The sequence below is a fragment of the Ascaphus truei genome, chromosome 2, assembly GCF_040206685.1.
Source record: "Ascaphus truei isolate aAscTru1 chromosome 2, aAscTru1.hap1, whole genome shotgun sequence".
NCBI lineage: Eukaryota > Metazoa > Chordata > Amphibia > Anura > Ascaphidae > Ascaphus > Ascaphus truei.
Window position 1 is genome coordinate 199217965 of NC_134484.1, and position 14154 is coordinate 199232118.

Sequence of the window (14154 nt, forward strand, 5' to 3'; positions counted from 1 at the left end):
GAGGATGTTGTTCCTTGTGGCGAATTCCTGGTCTATGAAGTTTCCTCCGTAACCAGAGTCGATGAAGGCGGATGCGCTCATCGTGAGGCTCGGAGCCTGAAGGGATACAGGAATCGGGATTCTGTTGGGTAAGGGTTCTTTGGTGATGGAGTTGAAAAGAACTCCCACAGAGGCTCCTCTGGGACGCCGTGGTAGTCGGTCATTTCCCGACTTGAGTGGGCAGCGGAGGGCTAAGTGGCCCGGATTGCCGCAGTAGAGGCACAGACCAGAGGTTCGGCGACATTGTTTCTCAGAGAAGGAGAGTTTGTTTCCACCCAACTGAATTGGTTCTGGAACCTTGGTCATAGGTGTCTCTGGAATGAAGGAGTGGAAAAGTGAAGACCTGGCGGGTATCTGACGGTTCCGTGAACGCTCGGCTTTCCTCTCCTGCAGACGTTGGTCTACCCGTATACAGACTGCGATGAGCTCCTCCAGGTCCGCTGGGCGCTCCTGCGCAGTGAGCTCGTCTTTCAGGGGTTCCGAAAGTCTTGCCAGAAGGCGGAAGAGTGGGCCTCCCCGTTCCATCCTGTCTCTGAGGCGATTGTTCAGAATTCCAAGGCGTATCTTGCCACCGGACTATTTCCCTGGGAAACATGAAAAAGGGAAGACGCTGCAGTAATTTTACACCCTGGGGTGTCAAAGACACGTCTGAACTCCTTGGTGAATTGTCTGATGTCTTGAGTAAGGTCTCTTCTCTGCTCCCAGATAGGATAGGCACACGCCAATGCATCACCCGTGAGCATGGAGATAATGTATGCCACTCTTGACCTTGGGGTCAATAACCGGGAGGGTGTCATCTCAAATTGAATGAAGCATTGGTTCAAAAAGCCGCAACATTCTAAAGGGTCTCCGCAGTACTGGTTAGGCGTGGCGAGTCGTGGTTCAGATGGTGTGAGGCAAGATGGTGGGTGTGCTAGATTGTTGCACTTGTATTGTGAGGGTCTGGAGGTCTTTCTGTAGGGAGTCTAGGCGACGGTCAGATTGCTCAAGATATTTCTCCAGTTTAGAGAACATGGGGCATGAGACGTCACCACATCTCCCACCTCAGCGGTGTCTATGTTTGTAGGGCTGAGCATACTGTCACGCTGTGCTCGCCACAAACAAGACGAGACCTCGGTACTGAGATGGGAGTAGTAACAAACACTAGCCACAGGCCCGGAGTGTAGGTTTGTCTTGGCAGCCGGGTCAGGGATATAGAGATCAGAGTAGTCTTTATACTTGCCGAGTTCAACGTAGGAGATATCCTACACATAGAAGGTACTTTAGAAGATAGCATAGAAGGTACTTTTGCCGAGGTCAGGATTAGAGAGGAGCGAGGAGTCCGAGATAGCCAAGATCAGGAGCCAGAGGTCGGAGTAGTGAAAGGAAGCCGGTACGGTACACAGAAGATCAAAACTGGAACAAAGCAACAGGACAGGGACATAGCAGGAACAGCAAGGGTAAACACAGGTAACAAAAATGTGCCTATAACATTGGTGAGCATATATATGCTGGATCAGCCAACCCCCATGGGGGGTGGAGCAGGGCACGGCCTCCGCGGCGGCTGTGACAGGTCCAGGGCTCAACGAGCAGGTGTAGCTGTTTGTGCAGCTAAAGAACTCTTTGACAAAGGTCCCCCGGACCGAAACGCGTCAGAGGACCTGACAGCACGATGTCTGAATAAAGTCTATTTTTAATTCACCTCAGCCTCTCTTCATCTATTGCTGTGCTGCCGTCTACCTGTCCCGTTGGGGGAAGATTTTTTCTCGCTCTACAATCACCGCAGGCACGCCGGGTTGGTGCTGCGCCTACACGCTGATCCCACGCTACTCCTCGTCATTCTGCAGCGACGCCTGAGCCGCCGGTCATGTGACCGCCCCCTGCGACCGGCTTGTTGCAGGAGGGTTGGCGGCGGATACATCCACGCTCCCTACGGGAACCAGGGCCATTGCTTCTGCTTCTGGCCGAGCGCTGCAGACGGATCCGAGGCACAGAGGATCATTATTTCATCTTCCACACCACACCGTCTACCAACCGTGAGTCTTTCCATCTCGGCATCTTGGAGCTCATCCTGAGCCAGCCGCTGGGAGAGACATCAGGTTATACTTTTATGCTGTTCTAACACAGCTGTGTGATGTGATTTCTATGTGACTACCTCTTCTAAGGCTTACAGCACCACCCGTTATTCTCTACTGAGCACCTAAGGGGTTAAGAATCTTCTTGACCTGTGTATACCTATTTATGAAAAAAGCCTACATTTAGCCTATAATAGAAATAATCCCCTCAGGACAGGTTAATGCCCTGGCTGGGTTAAAGTCCCTCTGCTCCTCCTCGGGCCTACAACTCTTCTAGCCAGAGCATTATTGGCCAGTAATGCCCTCTTCTTCAGGGATTATTACTTTAAATAATGCACATTCTATATCTCATTAGCATGGGCTTAATGGCACATTATTGTAGCATAACGGTGCGTTATTTTCCAATAACCTGACATTAAGGACGTCTGATGCAGACCCTAAAAATGTAATGTTAAATCCCTGCATTAACCTTAACATAGAAGTGAAGGAAAATATAAGTGCAAATTAATCAATTTAAATGGTGCAATAGTGATAGGTGATTAAATAATTATGCTGTGGTGCAGCTCCCAAATTTAGACAAAGTCCTTTGCCTCGAAAAACAATACAGATACCAAAAGATCAGGGTGCAAACGCAATCCAAACAAATAAATAGTGCTAGGAAATGGCAATGGCTTACATTAAGCAAGGAGGGATAGGGAAAAGGGGGTGTCCCTCTAACAGCGCATCTGGCAGGAATAAGGAAAACAAAAATAGTGTGATATTGCAAATATATGTCAGAGGTGAATGGATGGCAACTCACAAACATGAAATCTTTGACAGCAATGTGGTATAAAAACTGGTGGGTCTGGCGTGGGGACCCTCCTTTTCTAAGGGTCAGTCTTCCCTCAGACTTCAGTCTGTGAAGAGCAGTCCTAGTGGGCTGAAGAAAGTCCTTTATTCTCCTGTGTGCTGCTGCAGGAGCTGGCTCACTTGCTGGCTCACATGCTTCCTGGTCTCCGCTGCTCTTGTCCGTGACGTCACTTGTGACAAAGCTGTGAGACCTGGATGTTCACTCCCAGTGAAGGAGAATGGAGGACGGATGGACTCTACAACCCTTACAGTCATCCTTTGCGTTTCGTTCTATTAGGAACTTCCTCAGGGATTATTGATTGTTAGTCTATTGATCCTTTTAATGCTGGTAGCTGTGATCTGGTGATCTCACCCACAATAAACTTAATTTCTCATTATATATTCTATAATGTGATATATAATGAATATAAATAACAACACTTTAATATATTAAATTACATGTAAAATGTTTTTAACTAAAAAAATAAATAAACCATTAATATATTGCACACTCTTGTAATATTACAAATATACCACAAGATGGCAGTATATACTTGTTATGGGTATACTGCACTCATAAGAACCAAGAGAGAGTATAATGTACTGTATAGCCATACAATTAATATACAAAGAACCATTACAATGGGAAAAAAAGAGGCGGAGGGGATTTGGGGGTGGCGGAAAGCCATTAGTTAATGAATTAATTAATATGTCAATATTCAGTCCATTCAGGTGTAAAGCGTTTAAATTGCAGATTCAAAAGGATTCTCTTTTTGAAAGGTCAGTTAGCCTATTACCCCCTCTCCAATTGGAAGACACTAATTCTATTCCTAAATAGGATAGACCAGTGGGATCAGATCTGTGGTATTTTTTGAAGTGTAGCAAAACATGATGGGATTCTAAACCCATAATTATGTCTCTAATATGTTCTAATTTTCGTACCCTTTGGAGTTTTGTAATTCTGCCTACATATTGAAGACCGCAGGGACAGAGTAGTAGATATACTACATGATCTGATTTACAATTTATAAATAGTTTTATTTTGAAATTTTTGTTCGTTATGTTGGAATAAATAGAATCTGACTTATTTTTACAAAACTGACAGGCTTTGCATTTAAAAAAGACCTGCGATCTGCTAATCATCCAATTCGATGCACTATTCTAAGGCTCCTCTAGTATAGAAAGCTAACCCAAGGCAATCCTTACCCAAATCCAAGCAAAAAAACGTTAAAATTTTATAAATTTGGATAATCCCCGAAGCAGGGATCATTTAGAGCAGGGATGCGCAATCTGGGGAGCGCAACATTTGCTAGGGGGGGGGACGTGGCGGTTACAGAAGCCCCGTGCCCTTCCACAAAGCATTTAACTTAAATGCCGGGGGAGGTGTGAGGCCTCTGTAACGTCCCTTACCTGCTGCCACCCGGGTCTTTGGCAACGCGGCGTCAAATGACGTTGTGAGGTCATGTGACGTGACGTCACATGACCAGCAACATCATTTGATGCCGGGATTTAACAGGGGGGGGGGTGAACGCTGGGGCTCCCAGGCAGGAGGGCGAATGCCAAAAACTTTGTGCACCCCTGATTTAGAGACCAAAAGCGACCAAATTGAACATTAAAGAAAAAAAATTAACATAGTGACATAACATGTTAAATATCGTGTGAACCTGTCTTGAAAATGTTAAATAAAAAGTAACAAAACAAAAAAAAGAATCTAAGAGTGGATCGATGATCAGCAGACCGCAGGACTTTTTTAAATGTTGCTACACTTCAAAAAATACCACAGATCTGATTCCACTGGTCTATCCTATTTAGAAATAGAATTAGTGTCTTCCAATTGGAGAGGGGGTAATAAGCTAACTGACCTTTCAAAAATAGAATCCTTTTGAATCTACAATTTAAACACTTTACACCCGAATGGATTGAATATTGACATAGATATTAATTCATTCATCAACTATGAATTCATTCAAAACACTTGGAGATGTGTACCGCGCACATGGACATAGCCTGATGAAGCAGGGAGAGAGCAGATGCGAGAGAACTGCAGATACTGGGTAAGTCGTCACGCGGCGGCCATTTCGCTAAAAAAAAAAACTTGGAGATGTTTTTAAATCGGGAGCTACGCTCAGAGCGCATTATAAGCGGATCCGCGTTGTAGCGGATCACGCTATAACGGGGTTGAGATGTATATACTACAAGAGTGCAATATATTAATGGTTGAATTATTTATTATTTAGTTAAAAATATTTTACATGTAATGTAATATATTAAAGTGTTGTTTATATTCATTATGTATCACGTTATACAATATATAATAAGAAATTAAGTTTATTGTGGGTCAGATCACAGCTAACAGCAATAAAAGGATCTATCAATTATCAACTTGATGATTAACTATCAATTATCCCTGAGGAAGTTCCTAGTAGAACGAAACGCATAGGATGACTGTAAGGGTTGTAGAGTCCGTCCGTCCTCCATTCTCCTTCACTGGGAGTGAACATCCGGGTCTCACAGCTTTGTCACGAGTGACGCCACGGACCAGAGCAGCAGAGACCAGGAAGCAAGTGAGCCAGCTCCTGCAGCAGCACACAGGAGAATAAAGGACTTTCTACAACCCACGAGCACTGCTCTTCACAGACTGAAGTCTGAGGGAAGATTGAGCCTTGGACGAGGAGGGTCCCCACGTCAGACACACCAATTTTTATACCACATTGCTGTCAAAGATTTCATGTTTGTGAGTTGCCATCCATTCACCTCTATTACATATATTTGCAATATCATACTACTGTGTTTTCCTTATTCCTGCCATATGCGCTGTTAGAGGGACACCCCCCTTCCCTATTTGTTTGGATTGTGTTTGTGCCCTGATCTTTTGGTATCTGTTAACCTTAACAGACATCTTTCTGTGCTTTTGCAATATTGGGGTAATGCCTAATTTGCATAACTTTCAATATAGTCAAGTATCGTGCTTCTTTCTCAGCAACATATGTGAAATATGACTATAGACTAAGTAAGTGTCAGTGCTACTTTGAAAGCCTACCATAGATATTTGGCATTACATAACTGCACTGTTTCCAGCTTTGGGATATTGACTGAAAGCTAATGCCTAAAGATATGCAAGCAGTGCTAAACTACATGTGACATGTAAGGCCATATTTTACTGTGGGACTAGGATGTAAGGCCGCTTATGGTCTATCCAAGTAAATAGCTCATAAAAGGTACTCTTAAGTAGTATGTATTAAAAATGGCCCATTGTACCTTACTTTGCATCTTAGGGACTCAACTTCTTTTTCCAATGTTAGATTTTCTTCTGTCACCCATTTAAATCCAGCAGGGACTTTCTTCTCTGCTAACTAAGGCAGTACCAGTGACCATACAGAATAGAGTTTTATATGGTTTGTCCCTGAAATAACTGACTCCATTATTAAATCACTCAATGAAAATAAATAAGAGGGATCTCTCAATGTGCACAGCTACACCTTACTAGCTGAAAGCTGGATAATTAAAGCTAGTCAACTAACATTTATTTTAAAGGTTTTCCCCTTTGGTTATGGAGAGAACACTGATCTGAGTGTTAAAAATACATGTTGAAATGGGCAAGAAACACATTAAATAAATATTTATCTTAAATTTGCGTAATTGAGGATTCATCCAGTTTACAATATTGTCTAAAAACGCACAAATTGGAAAGCCAAATCATGTATTGCACGTAGGGTTGTCAGATGTCCAGTATTGAACCGGACTGTCCTGTCCAGTAAAATGTTAGAATTAATACTGGACATGTATGTGTCCGGTATTACCTTTCTGTATATTGGGACCTGACCAGCTTGGGGAGCCATGGGATTTCCCTGAGCAGGGAGAGAGCAGGGCGGTTGCTTGGGGGCTGGGCATCTTCCTCCATCCTGATTGGCTGCATTACCCAGCACAGCTAATCAGGAAGAGTTGTCAGGAGCCTGGGGGTGGGGCCAAGGAGCGGATGTAACGGCATGAAACAGAGAGGTGTGTGTGTGTCGAGCGCATCGCACCTTTCACCATTGTGTCCAGTTTTTTTGGTGAAATTACCTGACAACCCTAATTGCACTACAAAACGTGACAAAAATATCACATTCTGTACTGCAAACCCTGACAATAATTGTATCTTTAAAATACAAATTGTATTGCTTGTCCCTGCCGGACATTGGGCCTGACGGACATCACGTGTCACTCGCAACGTGAGACTAGAGGCCTTTAACCCTTTTCTGCTAGGAGCAGCAATTCAGCTGTCTGGGAGGCCAAAATAGACATGGTAAAGGAGTGTGGTTGCCCCTGAAAGATACGCTTCTGCTTGCAGGGCTTCTCTGCTGGCTCCATCAACAACACCCGTGAGGAGGTTAGTCAGGGCCTACAGCGTCTTTCTGGAGTGCCAGGGTCATCTTCTGATACCTCAGACTTGGACCAGGATTACATGACTTCCGATTGAAGAGCTTGGGGAGCAACCAGAACTCTTGAGAATTACTCCATGTGCTGGAAGTATGTGGGATCATTCGGTGGTGGATAATTGAGTGTGGGGTGTTGGAGGGGAACAGGGTAATTGTGTGTGGGGGGGATAATTGACTGTGGAGGTATGAGGTGGTAATTGTGTGTGTGTGTGTGTGTGTGGAGGGGGATAATTGTGGGGGGGGAGGATAATGGAGTGTGGGGGGTAATTGAGGGTTGGAGGGAAAGGGAAGAATTGTGTGTGGGGGTAATTGAGTGGGAGGGGAAGGGGGGAATAGTGGGTGGGAGGGGAATTGCGTGGAGGGGAGCAAGGGACAATTAGGTGGGAGAGGAAGGGTGGAACTGTGTGGGGTGACAATTGAGTGGGAGGGGAAGAGGAGGAATTGGTGTGGGGCTTAAGTCAGTGGGGGGTTTGGGATAATTGGGTGGGAGGGGATGGGAGGAATTGTGTGGGTGGGAGGGGAATAGGAGGAGAGAGGAAAGAACCCTATGTGATGCACTCAACCCTACTAATGAAAATAATAAAGTTTTATTTATTGATAATTGAAAAATGCAAACATAACAAATGTATTTAAAACCTAAAAAGTGTACTGCGCAGTTCTGATGTGCATTCACTCTGGATGACCAGGTAGTGTCATAGTTCGTGTGATGCACAGTAGATTAGAGAAACTGTGGATTCTCACAATACTAATGTGAGAATGATATAGTGGATGCACAATGTATATAACCCTGTCAGGGAAATAACTAGTGTGCACTCTACATAGGTATTGTGATACACAGGCACTGGGAGCATTAATAGTGCAGCACTGTGTTACAAGGCTGCAGTAAGGTACATAGCACTGCTGCATACACAGGAAGCCAAATGCAAACCCAGATAGGGAAGGACCCCCCTGATGACAGATCAATGGGAGCGCTGCTGGGAGGTGGGTGCAGGTAAGTATACCCCGTGGTTAACCTCATGAGGGGACTCCAGACTAATAGCCAGGACTCACACTTTTTTCAGCTCCTTCCAAGGGGGGGGGGAAAGGTGTTATCACAACCCTGCTGTGTATATATACTTAGGGCTAGCCAGTGCCAGCAGAAGGTCTAATATGCCTAGTTTCTAGCTAGTGGGATCCACATCTGTGGCCCACATCAAGGTTTAAGCTAATCTACAGGACGTAAGCAAACTCCTATGAGTTTGACACTGCAGCAGTACAGCCGGCGTCGCTATGACGTCATCCCGACGCGCGTTTCGTTCCAACAAGGGAACTTCTTCCGGGGAGCCTTCTTCCGGGCTTAAGTCAGTGGGGGGTTTGGGATAATTGGGTGGGAGGGGATGGGAGGAATTGTGTGGGTGGGAGGGGAAGAATCGAGTTTAACAAGGGAGGATTGAGTGAGGGGAAAATGAGGGGGGATAGAGAGGGGTGGTATAAGAGAGGGAGTTGGGGAATAAGAGAGTAAATAAATACGCAGGACCAAGCATATTTTAATTTATTTTGCATTTTTTGTCCAAGGTTGGAGAAATTACAAAGATAGAAGATGAACATTGAGAATTTCAAAGAGTGGTCTGAATCTTATACATTTTATATTGAATCAAGCTGGACTCCCGCTTCATTTGCAACGACAAACTAACAATAAAAAGTCAAACCCAGAAAGACCTTTTTATAAAAAACATGCTTAAAAACGTTAGCCGGAATCTATACAGCTGGTGATGCAAGAAAAAAGGCTGTAGAGGAGCTATAGCGCAAAGCACCGCAAACACAGTGTACACTTGCTACATTGGTAAAATCGTCACGTACTGTAATACAACTACTGCTAGTTTTGTGGCAGCTCAAGAGATGGTTAAACGAGGAAAACCATTCACAGGTGGAGACTACATTAAATGTTCTTTAAAACATCGGAGCACCTATTCAGAAATGTTTAAAACAAAACCGAAATAGTTAAAACAATAAGAAAGATGCCACTATTTGCGAAGACTGAAATGCAGAACTGTAAAGATGGCCACAGATGTAACTAGCCAGCAGGTTAGTGACATTAATTCAGCACTAGGGTTTTCTATTGCCTGCGATGAGTCATGCGATGTGGACGACATTGCACAGGTTGCCCTCCTCAGCAGATGTTAATGCTCAAGGACCTCAAGAAGAATTGATCGTATTATTGCCGCTCAGAGAACGAACTCGGCAGGAAGACATTGCATCTGCTGTTACTGAATGCTTGAAACAAAAAGAAATTGACATCAACAGATTAATTTCTATTGCTCGGGATGGGGCACGAGCATGAAGGAAGCACACAGGGGTTTCATTATCAAGATATACTTTGCGCACAAAGCTTTCCAGAGGAGATATCAAAAGTAATGGATTTAGTCTTGAAGATTGTCAACAAAATAATGGCAAAAGGTCTCAATGATCAGCAGTTTTATGAGCTTCTTCAAGAAGTTATCAGCCAGTATTCCGATCTTCTCTTGCATAACAAGGTACAATGGCTTTCCAGAGGTAAAGTGCGGATTCATTTTGCGTCATGTCTCAAGGAAGTGAAGGCATTCCTGCAAGAGAAAGAACCTGAACATGCAGTGCTAACGGATCCTCACTGGTTACAGAAATTCTCTTTCATGGTGGATATAACTTCTCACTCAAACGTGCTAAAATCAGAAGCTACAGGGAAAAGTAAATACGGCAATTTTGGCTTTGTTTGCAAGGGACATACAGAAAGGCACATTGGTGCATTTCCTAAACTTGAAGCAATAACAAACAAATGACTGACATTAATCTTAACTTCCTTGCAGAAACCATTGTCAACATGTAAGCTGCATTTACAGGGCGAATTTAAGAGTTCAGAGAGGAAAAGGCAACTTTGTTATTTCTGTTGAAACCCCTTAAAGCAGACATTTCCAAATTTAATTTGTCAGCGTTTGCTGTAATTCATCGAGCACAATTTTAACTCGAATTGCCGGACATGTGGGCCTAAGATTTGTGGAATTTAAAATTGAAAGACCGTGGAGATGACCTTGAGCAGCTGGAAAGCTAGAAATCTACCTTGGCGCTACATCACAACCGATCTAAAATGGACGAAGAACCGTTTGTTTTTGACATTTGGAATTGTCCGCCGGACACCTATAGTCGACTGAAGAAATACGTATTTGGGCTTCCCTCAATCTTTGGATCAATAGCACATGGCAAAACTAACATTCATGAATGTGCTGGGGCTCTCAAAATATTTTGGTTGTAGAAAAAAAACAAAAATAGGCCCTTGCTTGAAAGGTTGCAGACCCCTGGTGTAGCTTGTTAACTCAATAACTTGATAAGACAAATACACACCAAAATATCAGCTAAAGCTAAAATTATCTTGTTCTAATGAATGCCAAAAAATGTATTACATATGCAGGATTTTATTCAGCAGATATTATTAATCTGCCGTTATTCTAGATATCTGCCTATTGGCAATGAGACTGATGGGCCAGGTAAATGAAAGCTGATGAGCCAGTTTAGTGACACGTTATTAATGCACAGATTTCAAAGTTCTTTCTTTACAATTATACTTTTGAGGTGTTCTTGCTATGAAGAATGTGGGTAGAACATTTCTAAAACTCTGGACCACATGACAATGTCCAAATAGAAGATACTAGAAAGGAATAATAATATGATTTTGTTACTGAAGAGATTATGTGATTTGCACAAACACACAGAATATTCAAGACCAACATCTTAAAGACCCAGACTAACTTTACTAATAAAAGTTTTCCAGCTGTGTTGCAATTTTCAATGAACTGATTAAGACACTGTACAAAACTGAAAATCCCTAGATGTCAGCCAACACTCTGACTTCATACTTTTCAGCACACAGAAGTCTTTCTTTTACAAATCAAGTGAGCTTGTTTAGTATATGCAACTGTCCTAAAAAAGCAGCAAATACAATTCAAACAGTGATGTAGGCATGTAAAGCTTATTTTGATACCAAAATTTTGTTTTTGAAAGGCACCAGTTTTGTATTCACACCTATGAGGAAAGCCAGAGCAAAGCCAAAATTGTCACTGAAAACAAAGAGCAGCTCCCTATGAGTTCAGGAATGTGCCTGAGAGACAAGATTGTTAGTATAGTAGATATATGTTTGAATGAAAAATAGCTGGAAATTAGATCTAACTTTAGAAATGGCTTTTTTTGCACATTGAAATTTGCAAAGGAAATCATTAGGACTCAAACCACAGCTACTGTATGGCTGGTACCTCCATAGAAACTAGCACACATGCTGTGCAAATTAAAACTCAAAACACAAAGCATGCAGTATACTACAGTGCAGGTGAATCGGTTGCAGGCGAGAAACGTGACCCATTTACTTGTACAAGTCCATGCAGCTGATGTGGTAGAATACACCACCCTGAAGCTTGTCTTGCATATGATGCAGTGTAACAAAAGCAAAAATGAAAATCATTTTGTCAAAATGTGCAAGGCCAGGTTTCCCAACACAAACAAGGGCAAACCTATCAGGGTTGTGGACACTGCTGGTTGCAAGTCTTGGATTTAAAAAAAAATATTATTAAGATAGTGTTGTAATGCCTATGGTGGAGAACTCATTAAGCCTGAAGGGATTGTAACACTCCACACACAAGCTCACCACAAAATGGCTGCCTTGAGTTTTTGGGTTACACATGTTTAAGATATTCCTCTCTTAGGAAAGCAAGCCTGTGTGCAGATAGATTTAGTTAAAAAAAAAGTCTGAACTCACTAAGGATGCACCCACCACTAAAGATCAACTATTGAACTGTACAAGCATGTATTTGAGGGTCTGGGACAATTTCCAGGTACACACCATAGCGGTACCTCCAGTAATGCATGGCTGTCCGTATGCTGTTACAGACATATTATAACAGACTATTGATGATATTCTACAACAGGGCATAACCAGCAAGGTCATTAACCCTGCAGCATGGGTGAATAGTCTAACCCTAATAGTCTAGTTATCATTGAGCAAAAAAAAAAAAAAACATTGGGGAAATCTGCGGTTCAGTTTGGAACCCAGAGATCTCAATAAGGCTATTTCAAGAGAGCACTTTTCTATTCCAACACCAAAAGCAACCTAGCAGGCTAAACAATGTTCACAATCCCAGATGAGAAAGGTGGTTATTGTCAAATAAAGCTTGACAGTGTATCTCCTGACCTATGTATCTTTAACACACCTTGGGGCAGATACAAATTCCACAGACTTCCATTTGGCATTAAGTCAGCTAGGGTAGTTTTTCAGCAGATTTTTTTTTTTTTTTTTTTTTAATCGTTGTGAGACATCGAAGATGTTCATATAAGAGCTGATGACATGATTATTGATATCAACACTAAAGAGAAGCATGATGTCCTACTCGAGTAATGGACAGGGCACGTAAGCTGCATGTGAAATTTAACAAGGAGTAACTTCAATTCCAAATCGGTAAGGTGCACTATATGGGGCACATTCTTTCCAGAGATGGTGAAATACCCAATAATGCCAAGGTGAAAGCGATCACTGATATGCCATCGCCTACTGACAAGGAAAGTCTGCAAAGATTGTTTGGTATGACAAGATATCTAGCAAGTATAACTGCACCTCTAACTGTACATTTGGGGGCGTCGCCCCAAAGGCGGAAGCCTGATGGAGTTACCCAAGAGCTGCTCCCCTCTGCACAGAACCACCATGCTAAGTGTTAACATTTGCTTGTACTGTGTGGGACGACGTAAACCCCACCCACTGGAATGTTCATGAACCAAGAGGACAAAGGACTTTGAATCCACAACAGCATTCAATCTGAATACCTTCAGTGTACATCTACATTGCCCCAAAGGCGGACAGCCTTTGGCGCAGCCAAAGGGCAAGTAAAGGAGTGTGAGCCGTTTGCTGCCATCCGCTGATGTTTGGTAATGTTAAAGCTTCTCTATTTCAATCTGAAACTCACCAGCCCTTTTATCCCCTGCACCCAATTTTCCAACTCTATCTGTCCATGAAATGTCTGGGAATTGACTGTATATCCCTGTTAATTTAATGTAACCATGTATTGTTATAACTGTAACCAGGACATACTTTAAAACGAGAGGTGTTTTCCAGGAAGTAATACATTGAGTTCAATGTATTACTTCCTGGAAAACATTTTTATAAATAAAACATTTGCTCTGCAAAATATGGACTGACAATGGCACCTGGAGCATAAGCAGCAAGCCTTTCAGCAGTTAAATTATGCAATATCAAGTGCACCAGTTCCAATTTTCCTTGACCCAAAAGAACCAGTGGAAGTTCATGCTGATGCACCTAAAGATGGACTTGGGCATGTCTTATGTAAAAGAGCAAAGCAATTTAATATGCATCCAAAACCCTGAGAAGTGCTGAGCAGAACTATGCACAAACGGAGAAAGATCTATTCACAATTGTCTTTACGGTTAAAAAATTTCATCAGTATGGGTTGTCTGATATATGTATGTATGTATATATATATATGTATGTATGTATATATATATATGTATGTATATATATATGTATATATGTATATATATATATGTGTGTGTGTATATATATGTATATATATATATATATATATATATATATATATATATAGCTAAACCCCGTTATAACGCGGTCCTTGGGGTCCACAACCCAAAGACCGCGTTACAACCGGGGTCGCGTTAAAATTTCACCGGCATCAGCTCTGGAGCTTCCTCATTACAGATTTAAATCTCCTCCATTTTGCCGCCTTACCAGTGCGCTCCTCTTCCTGCTGTCCACGTGCTCATATCTCTCTGCTCTCTTGCCGTCGTATGCC

At 42.6% G+C, this 14154-nt stretch overlaps 1 long non-coding RNA gene across 2 annotated transcripts in view; it reads left to right on the forward strand.

The window, feature by feature from the left end:
- LOC142487093 (uncharacterized) overlaps positions 1-14154 on the forward strand; it is a 106884-nt gene that overhangs the window by 16416 nt on the left and 76314 nt on the right. For both annotated transcript variants that reach the window (XR_012799137.1, XR_012799138.1), the window contains exons 3-4: positions 7252-7430; positions 8894-13258. This is a non-coding gene — a long non-coding RNA (uncharacterized LOC142487093). The remainder of the gene's footprint in view (positions 1-7251; positions 7431-8893; positions 13259-14154) is intronic.